We start from the raw sequence: 16,312 nt of genomic DNA, 5'->3' as shown, positions 1-16,312 counted from the left end.
GACCAGCAGTGACCAGAGCAGCATGCACAGATTCCGCTCCGGCAACAAAGGCGACGTGACGGATGAAACTCACCGCACCCGTAAACTCCGGATGCTCGATTAGCTTATCCACAACTCGCACAAGCCCCACCCGTAATAACCAGTTCAGATCACGCTGTGTAACGTTCACATTCGATTGCAAATCAACAACTACCCTATCACGATCGGTTGTGTCACGTTCAAGGCTCTCGACCTGAATCATTAAACCCTCGTTAACCTGAGAAAGAGAATCAACTTTGGCTTCCAAACCGGACCTGAGTTCCTCCATCGCAGCTTTTTCAGAAGCCAGAAGTTGATACCTTTGCTCTGCATGCTGCAGATAACCAGTAAGTTCTAAAATACGCTGCTCTAACTCAGTTACACGGGCCCCACAACTGGCATGCACAGCTTCCATCTCATTGAGCGTCTGAATACGTCGGGCCCCGGCAACAAGATAAAACATAGCTTGCGCAGCGACGCAGGTCATGTTATGGGACAGGGCAGGACTGCCCATAGCCTCCATATCAGCAGTATTGGCAGGAGTAAAGTCATGCCGGGCAAACTCTAAATCATTAGCACGAACGGAGAGACGAGACTCATTGTGAAGATTCCAAGTGGGGACAAAAGGAGAGGGTCCTGAAGAACCTCCACCTAAGTTCTTGATGGGAGAAACTGTTGGATTAGTGTCTAAGTCCATAACTATTTTGGTATGTACTTGACCCGATTATGAGCATGGTCCTTTTGGGTTGCCTTCACCATAGCAATATGTAGGATGAATTAAGGAGAGAAAGGTTTAATTATTATTTATTAATATATTATGAGAATAATATATTAAAGGAGAAATCATATTGGTTAATTAATATTAGTCAAGAATTAATAAAGAATTAATTATGTGGCTAAAAGAGATTAATTAAACTTGGGGGACTGGAATTGTAATTATAGGATAATTGCAATTGGGCTATGGATCACCTTGGAATAATAGGTTGGACGAATTCTATGGGGAAGCCCATTAGAAATCATCCAAGGCATGTTCCAGAAGGGTTCCATGGGCTGCTTAGGGCTTAAGCAGTCAAATTAGGGTTTCCTTGTTAGATAACCCTAATTGCCTACCTATTTAAAGAACCCTTGAGACCCAAAAACGTGGCGAACACTTGGATTAGGGTTTCCAGCCGTTTTTGGTTCCTTCCCTCTCCTTCCTCTTCATCCAAGTTGCTTAGTGGTGTTTGTGACTCCATTAGAGGTGCAACACTTGAGGCACTAAGCATTCTGAAGCCAAGGAATTGATTGTTATTGCTACATAACAATCAAGGTAAGATCTAAACCCTAGTTTATATGTTAATTTGATTAATTGTGTGCTAGATCTAGGGTTAATAAGTCTTGGAAGTTTATTGCATGTTCAAAGTAGAAAAACTAGATCCAAGCAATTAGGGTTGCATGAACACCATAGGATTGATGTTATGCTCAAAACCCATAAGTGGTATCAGAGCCTAGGTCGTTTTTCTATTGAATAGATGCATAATTGAACTGCCAAAGACCTGAAAATCGAAATTTCTTGATGTCTGCCTGATAAAATCGCCGAGTTGCTCTTAGAACTCGACGAGTAGCTTGAACTCGACGAGTTCCAAAGAGGACTCGACGAGTTGGCTGGTCAGTTGCCGGGTTTTTCGAATTTTTGGTCAGATTTTGATGTGGATAATTACCAAAACTCGTTTTTATTGCCTAAAATCGATTTTTTATGTTTGGAATGATTATCCTTATCAAAATTGATGGATTTGGTTAAATATGGATAATATAGGATTATTATAAGATAAATATTTGACCTAGTAAGTTTGAAAAGTTTCTATTTACACCCTTTAGGTTTTATAGTTTAAATTTGAACTTAATAGTTTTGTTTTTGAAATTTAAATAGTTAAACCCTAATGTTTTGAAAAGGTTCAAAACTTGTCATCAAGTTTTGGAATTTAAATTTTTGGATTAAAAGTTAATTTTGAAAGATTTAAATTCTAAACCCTAATGTTTTGAAAAGTTCAAAACTTGCCCTCAAGTTTTGGAATTTAAAATTTGATTAAAAGTTATTTTGAAATAGTAAATTCTAAAACCCTCGTAATTTGAAAAAGTTCAAATTACACCCTTATGGTTTTATTAATTAATTAAAGTGTATAATTAAAAGAGAGTTAATAAATCCATAAAGTTTTTGGTTTACATTTAATTAAATTAAAAGTATAATTAATTAAATTAGACCACCTAGTATTTTAAAAGTTTAAAATACACCCTATACTATATATATGTAACATTAAAAGACTAATATTATATATATATGAGTAAAGAGTCATTCTTACCGTTAGTAGACCTCATTCACGAATCTGGTCTATAAGGGGTGTTTAAGGAAATTGCGTATAAAATGACGATTGAATGGGTATCCACTCTTACCCACCGCACTCTTGACTAGTGGAGGGTCGTTAGCCGAACGGGTAGGATAGGACGAAACCTTCCATTATAAGTATAATGAAGTACAAAGTAACTACATGCTTTACAAATTCCCAAATTCTAGTTACTTTAGGCAAAAATGTGGAATTGTATGCTAATCCATGGAATCACACTTTGTACCCTTGTCGAAACGTTAGTGGAGCGTGTGTGGTTAACCGGCACACTAATTTGGGTTTGGCATTGGTGGCGAAGGGTGGCTTGATGTTTATCATAGATCAATGGAGCGTGTGTGGCTAACCGGCACATTGATTAGGTGGTAGTAGCATTGGGTACACCATGTGATTCACATGGTTATTCACACCTTGTTTGTGATCCTCGGCATCCGAGTCGCAAACTTGAAGGGCATAATCGAGATTTAAACATGCCATTGAAAAGTTCAATGAATCTCAAAAGATCTAGGAGTTTCAATTCATTTAAAACTTAAATTTCTTTTTCGTTTTTCATGGGGGAAATTGGTAAATCGTCATTTACCTACCTTCAAATATTCTGCAACTAGATTACGGCATCCCTCTTCTAGGTTGTAGAGTAGTGTGTTGGATCCTAGCCTTGATGTTTCGTTTGGGTGTTACATCAAGGATTCTAATCAACTTGACTTGAATTTCTCCCGTTTTGTAGATGTCTAAATCTTACAATGGTCTTCCCAAGTCCCTTGGAACAAGCTTTCCAAATGAAGATGACGTTTCACGATACGATCAAGGAAATGAGAGTCATGCTTCACTTCCTCCACCTCCTCCAATTATTCTCCCTAACCCACAAGTTCAAAGGCTTGAAAAATTCAAGCTCACTCAAGCCCTATTGGCAAGTAAACACGAAAATGGGAAACCTGTGTGTGCACACGTCTTGGAGATAAAGTCACACATTAACAGGTTAACGATGTTGGGTGTCGAGATTTCAGGTGAGTTGGCTGTTGATTGGGTTCTTCAGTCGCTTCCTAAATCATATAGTGAGTTCGTTAGAGAGTACTATATGATGATCCATGACGTGACCCTCAATGATTTGACCTATTTGCTTATTGCTGCTGAATCAGCGATGATTTGGCGCACTGGTCAAGCAAACTTGATTGGTCAATCAAACTCCCATACTTCATTGGACACTGGCTACATTGGAAGTCCAGAAAAGACTGAGATTGTCCCTTGCTATGTACCAAAGGAGTCCATTTGATTTTATTGCCAAGAGAAGGGGCATTAGAGATGAAGCTGCCCAAACTACCTGAGAGATCTAAGAGATGGGAGAGTCAAGACGTATGGCTCTACTTAAAGTAAAATCCAATAACTAACTCTATAAGTTCCTATTCTTTGATTTCAATACATGATGTGATAAGATTACATTTTGATGTTTTGTAGGATCGAAGAAAAGAGAGGAAAATTAAGGGAAGAAGTAAGCTGAATCTGATCGTGAAGAAATGGATTTCGATCGCATTGCTTGAAGATCGGATTTTTGAGCTACTACTTTAGAGTTAGAATAGATTGCTTAGAAATTGAAATAGCATAGTTTTTCATTTGAATTGCATTGTAAGGACAAGTTTTTCCGCAATAAAATGAATTTTGATTTCGTCCTATTTATTTATCCTTGCAATGGCATATGTGAAAATGGATGTTTATGTATTTCTAATTTTAGCAATGTTGAATTGGATGTGATTCTTGATTATGTTATTTGTGAAAGGTCGAGAATTTACCAAATAGGGAGATTTTCTCATCGCCCAAGATTCAATTGGACAGAAACTTGGAATCATGCAACATGCATTGCGTGATGAATGAGAAACTTCATATTTTGGAAATTAGACTAATTCCTTGACAAAGAGTCAAGTGAAGGGCTAGGGATCAGGTACACTTGGTTGTGCGCTGATCAAGTCCACCACAAGAGTGATAAAGATATTCGTCATGATTTACTAAAGTTTAGTAAATATGATTATACTTATAAGACTAAGTGTAATTCTGAGTTGATTGAAAAGGTTTCAATAAATGGCAGAACGAATAAGAAGAATCTAGTAGGCAGAAAGATAAAAATTTCTCTATTCTAAGAAGAAGGGAGAGTAACTTTTATTGTGTTTTATGATAGGTCTTAATGATCAAGAACCATAATTGATCCTCTAAGTGAGTCTTAGTGCAATTGCATGTCTAAGAAGAGGAATCGAGAATTGTAGAAATGGTTAAATCAAGAAGTCAATCATACTTCGTTCCAATATCAAGTCTTAGAGTCATACTCTAAGATTGTGACTTGAGTGATAAGTCTTAAGAAGGTTTATGACACTCATCAAATGTGGAATTTGGAAAAGTTTTCATATTCTTGCACATTTGAAATTGGTAAGTTGTGATGTCTTGGATAAGTCAAAGACCAACTAAGACCAATTGTGTGAAGTGTTAAGCTTGATAAGAAGCTACACTAACTCTTGAATATTTGTTTGTCAAGAAATGTTGCTTGACAAGAGAACCTTATATGTCAAGGAGTCAGTGGGAGTCTTAAATGTCTTGAAAAGTTTCAAGAATAAATCAAGAATAAACCTAATTGATCATCACTAGCGCACGACTTGAGGTTTGTAACCTATCGTGGATGACATAATTTTGTTTTCTGCGCCATTCCAGTTAAGTTAATTATGCATATGAGTTCTATGAGTTCTCATTTGTATGCATAAAGGCAAGCACCTTGATCAATGGAAAGTACATTGATATGTAAGGGTGAGTTGCTAAACTACTTGGAAGACATGGTGGGCACTCGTGTTACCATGCGGCAAGAAATCAAGATTGAGAAAGTTCAGTCCATATGTTTTTGGATTTGTCGCAAACCTTCGTTTTGGCAAATTCACATGGATAGGAACACATACACCATAAAATCTAAGTGACATAATGTTTCCCTTCTTCATGAAAAATGGTTGTGAGGAAATGCTTTCACTAAGAGAGATTTTAAGAAGATAACAATTGTGAAAATTGTATTCTCAAATTCGATTATGATTACGGCATCCCTCTTCATAGTTCGAATTGTGAGATTTGACAATTAGTCTGAACATTTGGGACTTAGTAACATAAGTTCTGAATTTGTCTAGACACACATATGAGCTTTCTAAGGCAAAGGTGTATGAGTTTAAGAAGCTTAGATAAAGGCTTATCAAAGCATCAAGTATTAGAAATATGAACTTAAGGAATTCAATAAGCATTGTTCTCTGGAAGTTCAGCTGTTTTCTGAATACATGTCAAAGCTAGTGGGAGCATAAGTGTTATGCTGGTAAGAAAATAATCATCATGATAGTGGGAGCATGATTATTATGGTAAGTATTGCAAGTTAGCAATATTAATTCTAAAAAACAAAGATTCACTTTGCAAAGTTGCAAAGGTTGAAAAGTTGTTTTGCTATAATTAAGGGGGAGAATATTATACTTCGTTTCAAAATTCTAAAGCTTAGATCGAGAAATGTTAATAAATTTATTCAAGGATACATAGCGCATTCTCAAAATTCGATTATGATTACGACATCCCTCTTCATAGTTCGAATTGTGGGAACATGGCACATAAAATATTATGGCAGAAGGATGATAAAGTATCACGTCTTTATGTGAGACATTATGCATCATGTCCATACGCTTCAGGTATAGGATCGATTGCATATGCTATAATATTTGACCGTTCTAAAATTTTCCAAATGCCTAGGGCATTAAGAGGGAAAAAGGGACTAGAATCGGTTTTGACTAAAATAATTAAACAACTATCAAATGACGATCTGAGGTTCACTGAGGATTTGTCGCTTGTGAGTAGTTGGAAGTATAGTACTGAATGGACTATATTGACATTATTATGAATAGATAAGATTCTATTAAGAATAAGTTGTCATATGGCAAATATGGAAATGTTTCCATTAATGGGAGTTGGATATTAAGAAATATGTCTAGATTAGAAACTTTTATGCGAGAAGGATGTTCAAAGGAATGTACTTTGAATGTGAGACTTCACGTCTATGGAATTGTCTTGTAACAATTTCCGATAGAATACCTTGTAATTTCATTAGCCGGGTCTTGGTGACTTTTGTGCTATGACTTTACGAAAGGATCGTTGCATAAAGTGTTAGAATCTGACATATTCTAAAAGTGGTAAGAATTTGGTATTCTTATACTAATAATAAGGATTTGGCATTGTGAAATGAGTTTCATTGGAAAAGTTTTTCAATTGATCTATTTCACAAAGTATGGACCATAGGAAACCAAAGTGTGCATGCTTGGAGCATGGGACAATTGTGGTTATAATTCGAGTAATAAGTTGATTTTCTGAAACAGTAAGAAATGAATAATGAGTAATCAATATGGTGTTTAAATAAAAGTGTTTTATTGACGCTCAAAAGTTTTGGGGCCATATAGGATTAAGTATTATCGTTGTGTTTCATTTTGCATGTTTTGACTTCCAGAATAACTGGGTTATTCGAACCTCCACAGTCGGTCATATGTTGGAAGTAGGTATGAAGGAAGACTGTCATGAATCTGTCTGTAGATTGTCTAAGTGTTTAGACATAGCACAAGTTTGCTGTAGAGTTCATGAGTGCTTTAATAAGATTAGAGTATTGGATCAAACCCACGCTCACTTGAATCACTTCATGGTTTTTATCATGAGTAATTGTGAGACGATAACATTGTATATTCTTGAAACCGAGACGTGTAAGTTGTTATTTGTTGGTCGGTTGCGCATTGATAATAAGAAAACACACCAGTAACTTGGTGTTATAAAACTTATTGTTGTGTGTGATTCGATCAGTAAATGCAAGCGAGCATTTGAGTCGAAGTTTATCCATTCCTTTTACCCAAAGTGGGATAAAAGTGATATCTGTGGGCCCCTCGATGATTTAGTGATGACACCCTAAGCGCTTGGCCAAGCCGGGACTAAGTTGATGTGTTCAATTGTAGTCTGTTGTCAGTCGTCATAAATCGGAAGTCGGGAAACAGTATAGAGAGAATGATCGAAATTCATGTCTTGTGTCTATACGATATCTTGAGAATGGAGGAATATATAATCCCTTATCTAAAGGACACACGTATCTGATAAGATCAGAGTTGACAGCGGCTTTTGAAAGCTACGATTGTTGATCAGGTTCTGAAGTTATACAAAATAGTTATTAGACTTATCCAAGTGGGAGACTGTTGGATTAGTGTCTAAGTCCATAACTATTTTGGTATGTACTTGACCCGATTATGAGCATGGTCCTTTTGGGTTGCCTTCACCATAGCAATATGTAGGATGAATTAAGGAGAGAAAGGTTTAATTATTATTTATTAATATATTATGAGAATAATATATTAAAGGAGAAATCATATTGGTTAATTAATATTAGTCAAGAATTAATAAAGAATTAATTATGTGGCTAAAAGAGATTAATTAAACTTGGGGGACTGGAATTGTAATTATAGGATAATTGCAATTGGGCTATGGATCACCTTGGAATAATAGGTTGGACGAATTCTATGGGGAAGCCCATTAGAAATCATCCAAGGCATGTTCCAGAAGGGTTCCATGGGCTGCTTAGGGCTTAAGCAGTCAAATTAGGGTTTCCTTGTTAGATAACCCTAATTGCCTACCTATTTAAAGAACCCTTGAGACCCAAAAACGTGGCGAACACTTGGATTAGGGTTTCCAGCCGTTTTTGGTTCCTTCCCTCTCCTTCCTCTTCATCCAAGTTGCTTAGTGGTGTTTGTGACTCCATTAGAGGTGCAACACTTGAGGCACTAAGCATTCTGAAGCCAAGGAATTGATTGTTATTGCTACATAACAATCAAGGTAAGATCTAAACCCTAGTTTATATGTTAATCTGATTAATTGTGTGCTAGATCTAGGGTTAATAAGTCTTGGAAGTTTATTGCATGTTCAAAGTAGAAAAACTAGATCCAAGCAATTAGGGTTGCATGAACACCATAGGATTGATGTTATGCTCAAAACCCATCAAAAACAGGGGTGGGATCCGGGTCACGAAGATCCTTTGAAGGAGAGGAACTGGTAGAAACAGGGGGAACAACCGAAGCAGGAACTACGGGCTGTTTATGCGCCCCATCCATCCCTTCAGACTGTTGAACGTCATCATCAGGGATAACAACAACGGGTACCGGTGACGAAGAGATCGAGCTAAGAAGGCGCGAGAAGCTACGCCTGGTTTGAAATCGCTTGGCGACATTAGGTGTACTGCTCATAGTCTCGCCCATGGCCAGAACGGCCTTCCGCTTGGCTTGCAGTCGCCGAACATCAGCAATGACGCCATCTTTGCTGTCTGCTTCACCCTCGGTGGAAGTAGTATGAACACCACCTAAAGGCATAACGGAGGAGAGTGGGCGAACTGCAAGGGGATCCACCCCGACAGATGGCGGATCCTCGCTTGTCGACGGAGGAGTTGGCATAGCAGCAGTAAGAGCAAGCTGGTCCAAACGGCGAGGGGGGAGGGGGGAAGACGATCGACTAAATCCACTTCCCGATACTCCAATTTACCCCGGTAGCGTTTTCGAAGCACCTCATCCATAGACAAAGGAGACTCGTTACCTGGGGAATTTAAGGCATTAAGGAAAATAAAAAAGGGAAGATATTCAGATAATAAAACCTTAACATTGATAAACAAAGCAAGAACACAGACACTTACCATCCACGACGAAGAAGAAAACCGCCATTTTACCGCTAAGTCTCCAAGACGGGCTCATTCCCACACCGGAGAGAAGGGCCTCAGAATAGTCCTCGGGGGACACTTGGATGTTCTTGAGAAAATCAGCCACGCCCTGGTTATGGGGAAAGAGTTTGGGGGTAGTATCAGCAAAAGTGTTGGCACGGTAGCGTCCGATACCCACTAAGCCCTGATTAACCCAAAACCACCTATCTTGCCAATTTTTGGGCGTTCGGCCGTCAGGCACTAGGGTATGTCCTCCCCGACGAACGGAAAACGTGAACTTATCACCGGTGCAACAAAAGCGGAAGAAGTATTTAAACAAAAAATAATCAGGAAGATAACCGTTAGCCAGACAAATCATCTCAAAAGCAACAACCTTGTTTACAGCATTGGGTGTCAGCATTTGAACGCTGCAACCGTCTTTCTGGAGCACCTCCTCTTGGAAATCAGTCAAGGGGAGACGAAGGCCGGTATCTAGGGTTTTCTGGTACATTCCGACTTTTCCGGGAGGGGGGGGGGAAAGGATAGAAGAACCTGGTGAAGGAAACTCCACACCATCAAGAGAAGTAAGGCCATAAATGGTTTCGAGAAATGAGTACTCAGAAGTAGAGGGCACAATGACTGGGGGACTCGCCATGAAAAGAAAGGAAAGAAATAGGAGTTGAGGAAGAAGGGTAGAAAGAAAGAGGAAACGTAGATAAGAAGGCATGATAAGTACCCTTATAAGGAAACGGAAAGGGCGGGATGTTCAAAATGTCTGACACGCTGACGTAACCGCTAGCCATCATGAGCGGTCACGTCGCCACTAAAAATGAAACGGCGAACGAACAGGGAAGCACCACGTGTAAAGTAACCAAGCCCAGAACGTCGTATCTAGCAGCACGACGCTACGGCTACTGGACTGGGGGACTTGATAACGTGCCTAAGTCGGCACGGAAGAGTCACGCCTGCCCAAGATACCTGGCGCCCAGGCCGAGCCAAGAAGAGCGGGCTCAGCGCCCGCCAGCGCCCCTAAGAGCAGGGCGCCCCGACGGAAGGCTCGCTCCCGTCAGAGACGCTCCCAGTGTCAAGAGAAAGGATACGGTCAAGCGAAAAGGCAGAGGGTCAGAGCATTACCGCCAGAGCCAATGGCAGTACTCTGACATAAAGAGGCGCACAACCCTCCAATCAGCACCTCTGACCTTGTCCCCTAAAAGCGATCCTGTCCCGTACGGACAAGCAGGATCGCTAGGTATAAAACGGCGCACTCAGGAGCCCTAAAGGTAAGCCATCTTCTCTAAGAGCAATCTCCTTGAGAAACACCTAAAACCCCATCTAACTTGACTGTCAGAGCGTTCTTCCGGGAGCCTCCTCCTGGGAAACGGCTGACGGCTGTTCTTTCGTGTGGCATTGCAGATACCTTCTAACACCAGACCGGAGAGAAAATGGAAGGTCAAGATCAAGGTCGCATCACTCACTCATCTCGTCCTCCGGCTCCCAGGTCCATTCCGAGCCCTTGCGGTGCTGCCACTGCACCTTTACCAGCTCCACCCTCTTGTTCCTCAGATCCATTGACTTCCTGTTAAGGATTGCCACTGGCCGCTCGATGTAGTTCATGATATCATCCACCTGAATATCCTCCAAAGGTACCACCGCCGAATCGTCCACCAGACACTTCCGCAACTGGGAGACGTGAAAGGTGCTATGAATCTGACTGAGTTCGGCTGGCAGATTCAGCCTATATGCCACCTTGCCCACCCGGGCTACAACACTGAAGGGTCCAATATACCTGGGGCCCAGCTTGCCCCGCTTCCTGAATCGAATGACGCCCTTCCAAGGCGACACCTTCAGGTTTACCATATCCCCGACCTGGAACTCCAGATCCGATCGACGCTTGTCGGCATAACTTTTCTGCCGACTCTGAGCAGTCTGAAGCCTACCCAGCTCGTCATGAAACTTCTTCCAAAACCTGGAAGTGAACCGCACGTCCGTGTCGGAAACCACTGAAACTGGCACCCCGTGCCGCGCCACTACCTCCTTGATGTAGATGTCGGCCAACTTCTCAGCCGAAATACTCTCCTGAATCGGAATAAAATGGGAGCTCTTGGTCAATCGATCAACGATGACCCAAATCGAATCCACTCCTCGTGCGGTTCTGGGAAGCTTCGTGATGAAGTCCATAGTAATATCCTCCCACTTCCACAGCGGGATATCCAACGGTTGGACCTTGCCATGAGGTCTCTGGTGCTCAGCCTTGACCTTCCTGCAGGTCAAACACCTCTCCACAACCCAAGCTATGTCCCACTTCATACAGGGCCACCAATAATCGAGACGAAGATCTCTGTACATCTTCGTCGCCCCGGGATGGATAGAGAACCTGGATTTGTGCGCCTCTGCCATCAATGGGTGGTGCACACCCCCATGATAAGGGACTCACACCCTATGGTGAAGAGTCAACAATCCCCGACTATCATAGTCGAAGGAGGAAACATGACCCACAATTCACTCACTCTTCCGATGTTCCTCCTTCATGGCCTCCTGCTGGGCCTCCCGAATCTGCTCCAACAGCGGAGTCACAACTGTCATCCTCAGAAAGATGTCCCTGATCGGCGCTGCCTTACGGCTAAGCGCATCGGCCACGACATTGGCCTTCCCCGGGTGTTAGAGGATCTCGCAATCATAATCCATCACCACATCAAGCCACCGATGCTCCTCATATTCAGATTTGGCTGGTCCATGAGATACCTCAGGCTCTTGTGGTCTATGTAAATGGTACAACGAACCCCATAGAGGTAATGACGCCAAATCTTGAGGGCGAAAACAACAGCCCCCAGCTCCAAATCGTGCGTCGGATAATTCGCTTCGTGAGGCTTCAGCTGCCTTGAAGCGTAAGCAATAACTATTGGATTAGGTGTCTAAGCCCATAACTATTATTGGTATGTATTCGACCCGAGAGTAGCATGGTCCATTTGGGTTGCATATCATCAGGACAATTTGTTAGGATGGACTTTTGAGAGAAGGTTATTTATGGTTTATTAATATATTATAAGTTATAATATATTAATATGAAACCATATGTTTTAATTAGTATTGATCAAAAATTAATTTGGAATTAATTTAGTGGTCAAAAGAGACTAATTAAATCTATGGGGACTAATTATGGTAATTAGTTATATTTATATGTGTTGGGCTTATGATCCATGTTGGACCAAGTTTATGTATGGATACATAAAGAGTTGGGCCACATGAACCATGGATCATAAAACCCATGGATATGGGTTTGGGTTATACCCATGACTCTTAGAATTCAACACATATAAATACATATGTTATGACCTAAAAACCGCCACCCTTAGTGTGTGTGCATGTTCTTGGAGTTCATGAAGGTTTTAGAGTGCATGGAGATTCTCTCTCAAGTCCTACCTTTGTCCTTGATGTGTTGTGACTTCATTTGAGGCTTCCACACTATTGGGGCTAAGTTTCTTAAGGCCAAATACATCAAGACTTTCAGCCACACAAAAAGGTATGTTACAATATCTAGTATTTTATGTAGTTTGTATGACAATTGCATGCTATCTATAGGTTCAATACCTTGGAAACCATTTGCATGTATAATTAGTGAAAACATAGATCCAAGGTATTTAGGGTTGTATGTGTACCATAGGATGTTGTATTATACCAAAAACCCAACAGTAGTATCAGAGCCAAGGCTTGTTTTCATGTTATACTTGCTGAAATGGCTGAAAAATCGAAAATTTTGGCTGTCTGAGCACTGGACTCACCGAGTCCACTGATGAACTCGCCGAGTCCATGAAGAAATTCATCCAACTCGTCGAGTTGGTTCATGCACTCGACGAGTAGAACCCCCTGACAGCATATTTTCGACTTTTAAGGCTGGAATTGGACTAGAAACATTACCCTAAGCTGTTTTTTGTCTTGTAGACCTGTTTTTGATGTGGTAATGTTCATGCTAAACCAATTTCAAAGATAATTGTCAATAGATTCATGTTTTGTATTAGTTTAATTGTTAGGCTAATTTCATGAAAAAGTTTGACTTGAATTCTCTTGTTCTTATGAGTTAGTTTAGATTAATAGAAAAGTTATGTGATAATTTGTTTTCAATCCATATTAATCTTAAAGTTGCTCATGAAATGTGTTTTTGTAACTTGTCCTCAAGTTATATGAAAAGTCACATTTATGGTTTTTAAAAACTCATAAGATTTCCATATGTTAGGAAAAATGAAGAGTCTTATTTTCTTAAATGATTTTAAAGTCTTCCATAACTTGTCCTCAAGTTATGAAACTTGAAGAGTTTATCCATTAAACTACTTTAAACTCATAGGTTATGAAAATGAAGAGTTTTTTTTCCTTAAATGTTTTTTAAAGTCTTCCATAACTTGTCCTCAAGTTATGGAACTTGAAGAGTTTTTATTAAAACTACTTTAAATTCATAAGTTATGGAATTGAAAAGTGTTTGAATTGTTCAAAACTTGCCTTCAAGTTTTGGAATTTGTAAAGTTTCCCCCCATGAATACTTTAGTTCCAAGTTAAACCCTTAGAATTTTAATAGTTTAAAATTCAACCCTTATACTATTATAATATTATAGGTTTAATATTTATATATATGTATAAGAGTAAAAGTCAGTCTTACCGTTAGTAGGCCTCATTCACGAAGCCGGTCTATAAGGGGGGTATAAGGTTACTGCCTATAAAATGGCAGTTTAATGGGTGTCCACTCTCACCCACCGCTTCCTTGACTGGTGGAGGGTCGTTAGCCGAACGGGTTTGACAAGACTATAATTCTCCCTTCATTAAAAGTATTAATGATAAATACTAAGTAACTAAACACTTATAAATTCCCAATCTTAGTTACTTAGGAAAATGTGAATTTGGTGCTAACCCATGAAATTTACACTTTGTACCTTACCAAGTCGTTAGTGGAGCGTGTGTGGTTAACCGGCACACTAACATGGACTAGTAAGAGTGGCGAAGGGTAACTTAATGTTTATTATAGATCGGTGGAGCGTGTGTGGTTAACCGGTACATCGATTAGGTGATAATATTAAGGGTACCAAGTGAATTTGCATGGTTATTCACACCTTGTTTTGTGATCCTCAGCATCCCAGTCACAAAATTTGAGAGGGCACAATCGAGATTGAAATATGCCATTGAAAAGTTCAATGAATCTCAAAAGATCTAGGAGTTTCAAAACCAATTAAAACCTAATAAATTATTTCGTTTTTCATGGTGGAAATTGGTGAATCGTCATTCGCCTACCTTCAAATATTTTATAGCTTGGATTACGGCATCCCTCTTCCAAGTTGTAAAATATTGTGTTGGGTCCTAGCCTTAATATTTCATATTGGGTGTTATATTAAGGACTTAAAAATCAACTAACTTGAATATCTCCCATTGTAGATGTCTAGTTTAGACATCTATGATCTTCCCAAATCTCTTGGAATTTCACTTCCTCCACCCCCTCCAATTATTCTCCCTAACCCACAAGTTCAAGGTCACTCAAGCCCTATTGGCAAACAAGGTCTATGTGTGATCACATCTTGGAGATGAAGTCACGTATTGACAAGCCGGGAGAGTTGGGTGTCAAAGTCTTGAGAAAGTTGGATGTTCAATCACTTTCTAAGTCACATAGTGAGTTCCTTTGGGACTACTATGTGACAGACCATGACTTGACCCTTAATGATCTTACCTATTTGCTTGGTGCTGCTGAGTCAGCAATGATTTTGAGCACTGGTAAAAGCAAATTTGATTAGAAGATCGACTTCCCAAACCTTCTATTGCCAAAGGAAGGGGCATTGGTTGCGAAGCTGGCCAAATTTACCTGATAGTCTGTAAGGACGGTAAAGTCAAAAGTTTTGACTCTACTTCAGGTAAAGTCCATTATCTAACTCTATTAAGTTCCTATTTGGAGATTCTTATTACATGATGTGACTAGATCACATTTTGATTTTTTAAGAATCAAAGTGAAGAGGAAGCTTAAGGAAGAATTTTGAGTTGTTACTTAAAGAGTTGTGATAGATTGCTTAGGAATACAAAACAACATAGTTCTTCACATGCATTTGCATTGTAAGGATAAGTTTTTCCGCAAAGTTTTAAAGTAAAAGAAAAGTTTTGATTTTATTTATTTTAAAATATCCTTATAGTGGCATTTGTGAGAAATTGTTGTTTATATGTTTCCATTGATAGCAATATTGGAAAATAGATTTGATTCTTTCGACTGTGGTAGTGTCATAATTTACCAAATAAGGAAAGATTCTCATCACCCAAGTTTCAGGTGGATAGAAACTTGGAATCATGCAAGTTGTATGAAGAATGAGAATTTTCAACTTTGGAAAATTAAGACTAATTCCTTGTTTACATGTATATGTAAGTCAAGTGAAGGACTAAGGGATCGAGTACACATTCTTGTAAACTAGTCAAGTCCACCACAAATATCGATAAGACTATTCGTCATGATTTACTAAGGTTTAGTAAATATGGTTATACTTACAAGTTTAAGTATAATTCTGAAACATTGCAAAAGTTTCAATGTATGGCAGAACGAATGAGAAGAATCAAATAAGGCAGGAAGATAAAAGTTTCTCAATCTGAAAAGATGGGAGAGTACTTGAGTATCTTGTTTTATGATTATCTTAGTGATTATGAAACCATATCACAACTGTTTCTCTAAGGACATCTTAGTGCATTTGTTTGGCTAAGAAGAGAAATCGTGGATTGTTGAAACGGTTAAAATAAAAAAAATGAATCATACTTCGTTCCATAACAAGTCTCAGAGTGATACTCCAAGATTGTAACTCGAGTGACATATCTTAAGGAAGGTTTGTAACACTTGTCAAGTGTAAGAGTAAAATGTGTCTCTACTCTTGTACATTTGAAATTGGTAAGTTGTGATGTTTTGGGTTAAACAGAGACCAACTAAGGCCAATTATGTGAAGTGTTAGTCTTGATAAGAATCTGCACTGACCCTTGATAAGAAATGGTTCTTGACAAGAGAGTCTTATATGTCAAGAGGACAGTGGGAGTCTTAAAGCTCTTGAAAGTTCCAAGAACTAATCAAGAATAAAAACCTGAAGTTCTTCACTAGCACACGACTTGAGGTTTATAACCTATCGTGTTGACATTTCTGTGCCTATTCCAGTTAAAGTTGGCTTTGCATAGGAGTTCTGAGAGTTCTCAATTGGTTGCATAACAA

Source organism: Lactuca virosa, chromosome 5 (genome assembly GCF_052849685.1).
Source record: "Lactuca virosa cultivar CGN04683 chromosome 5, Lactuca_virosa_CGN04683_v6, whole genome shotgun sequence".
NCBI classification, from domain to species: domain Eukaryota; kingdom Viridiplantae; phylum Streptophyta; class Magnoliopsida; order Asterales; family Asteraceae; genus Lactuca; species Lactuca virosa.
The sequence above is the reverse complement of the archived record's forward strand: the minus strand, read 5'-3'. Positions refer to the sequence as shown.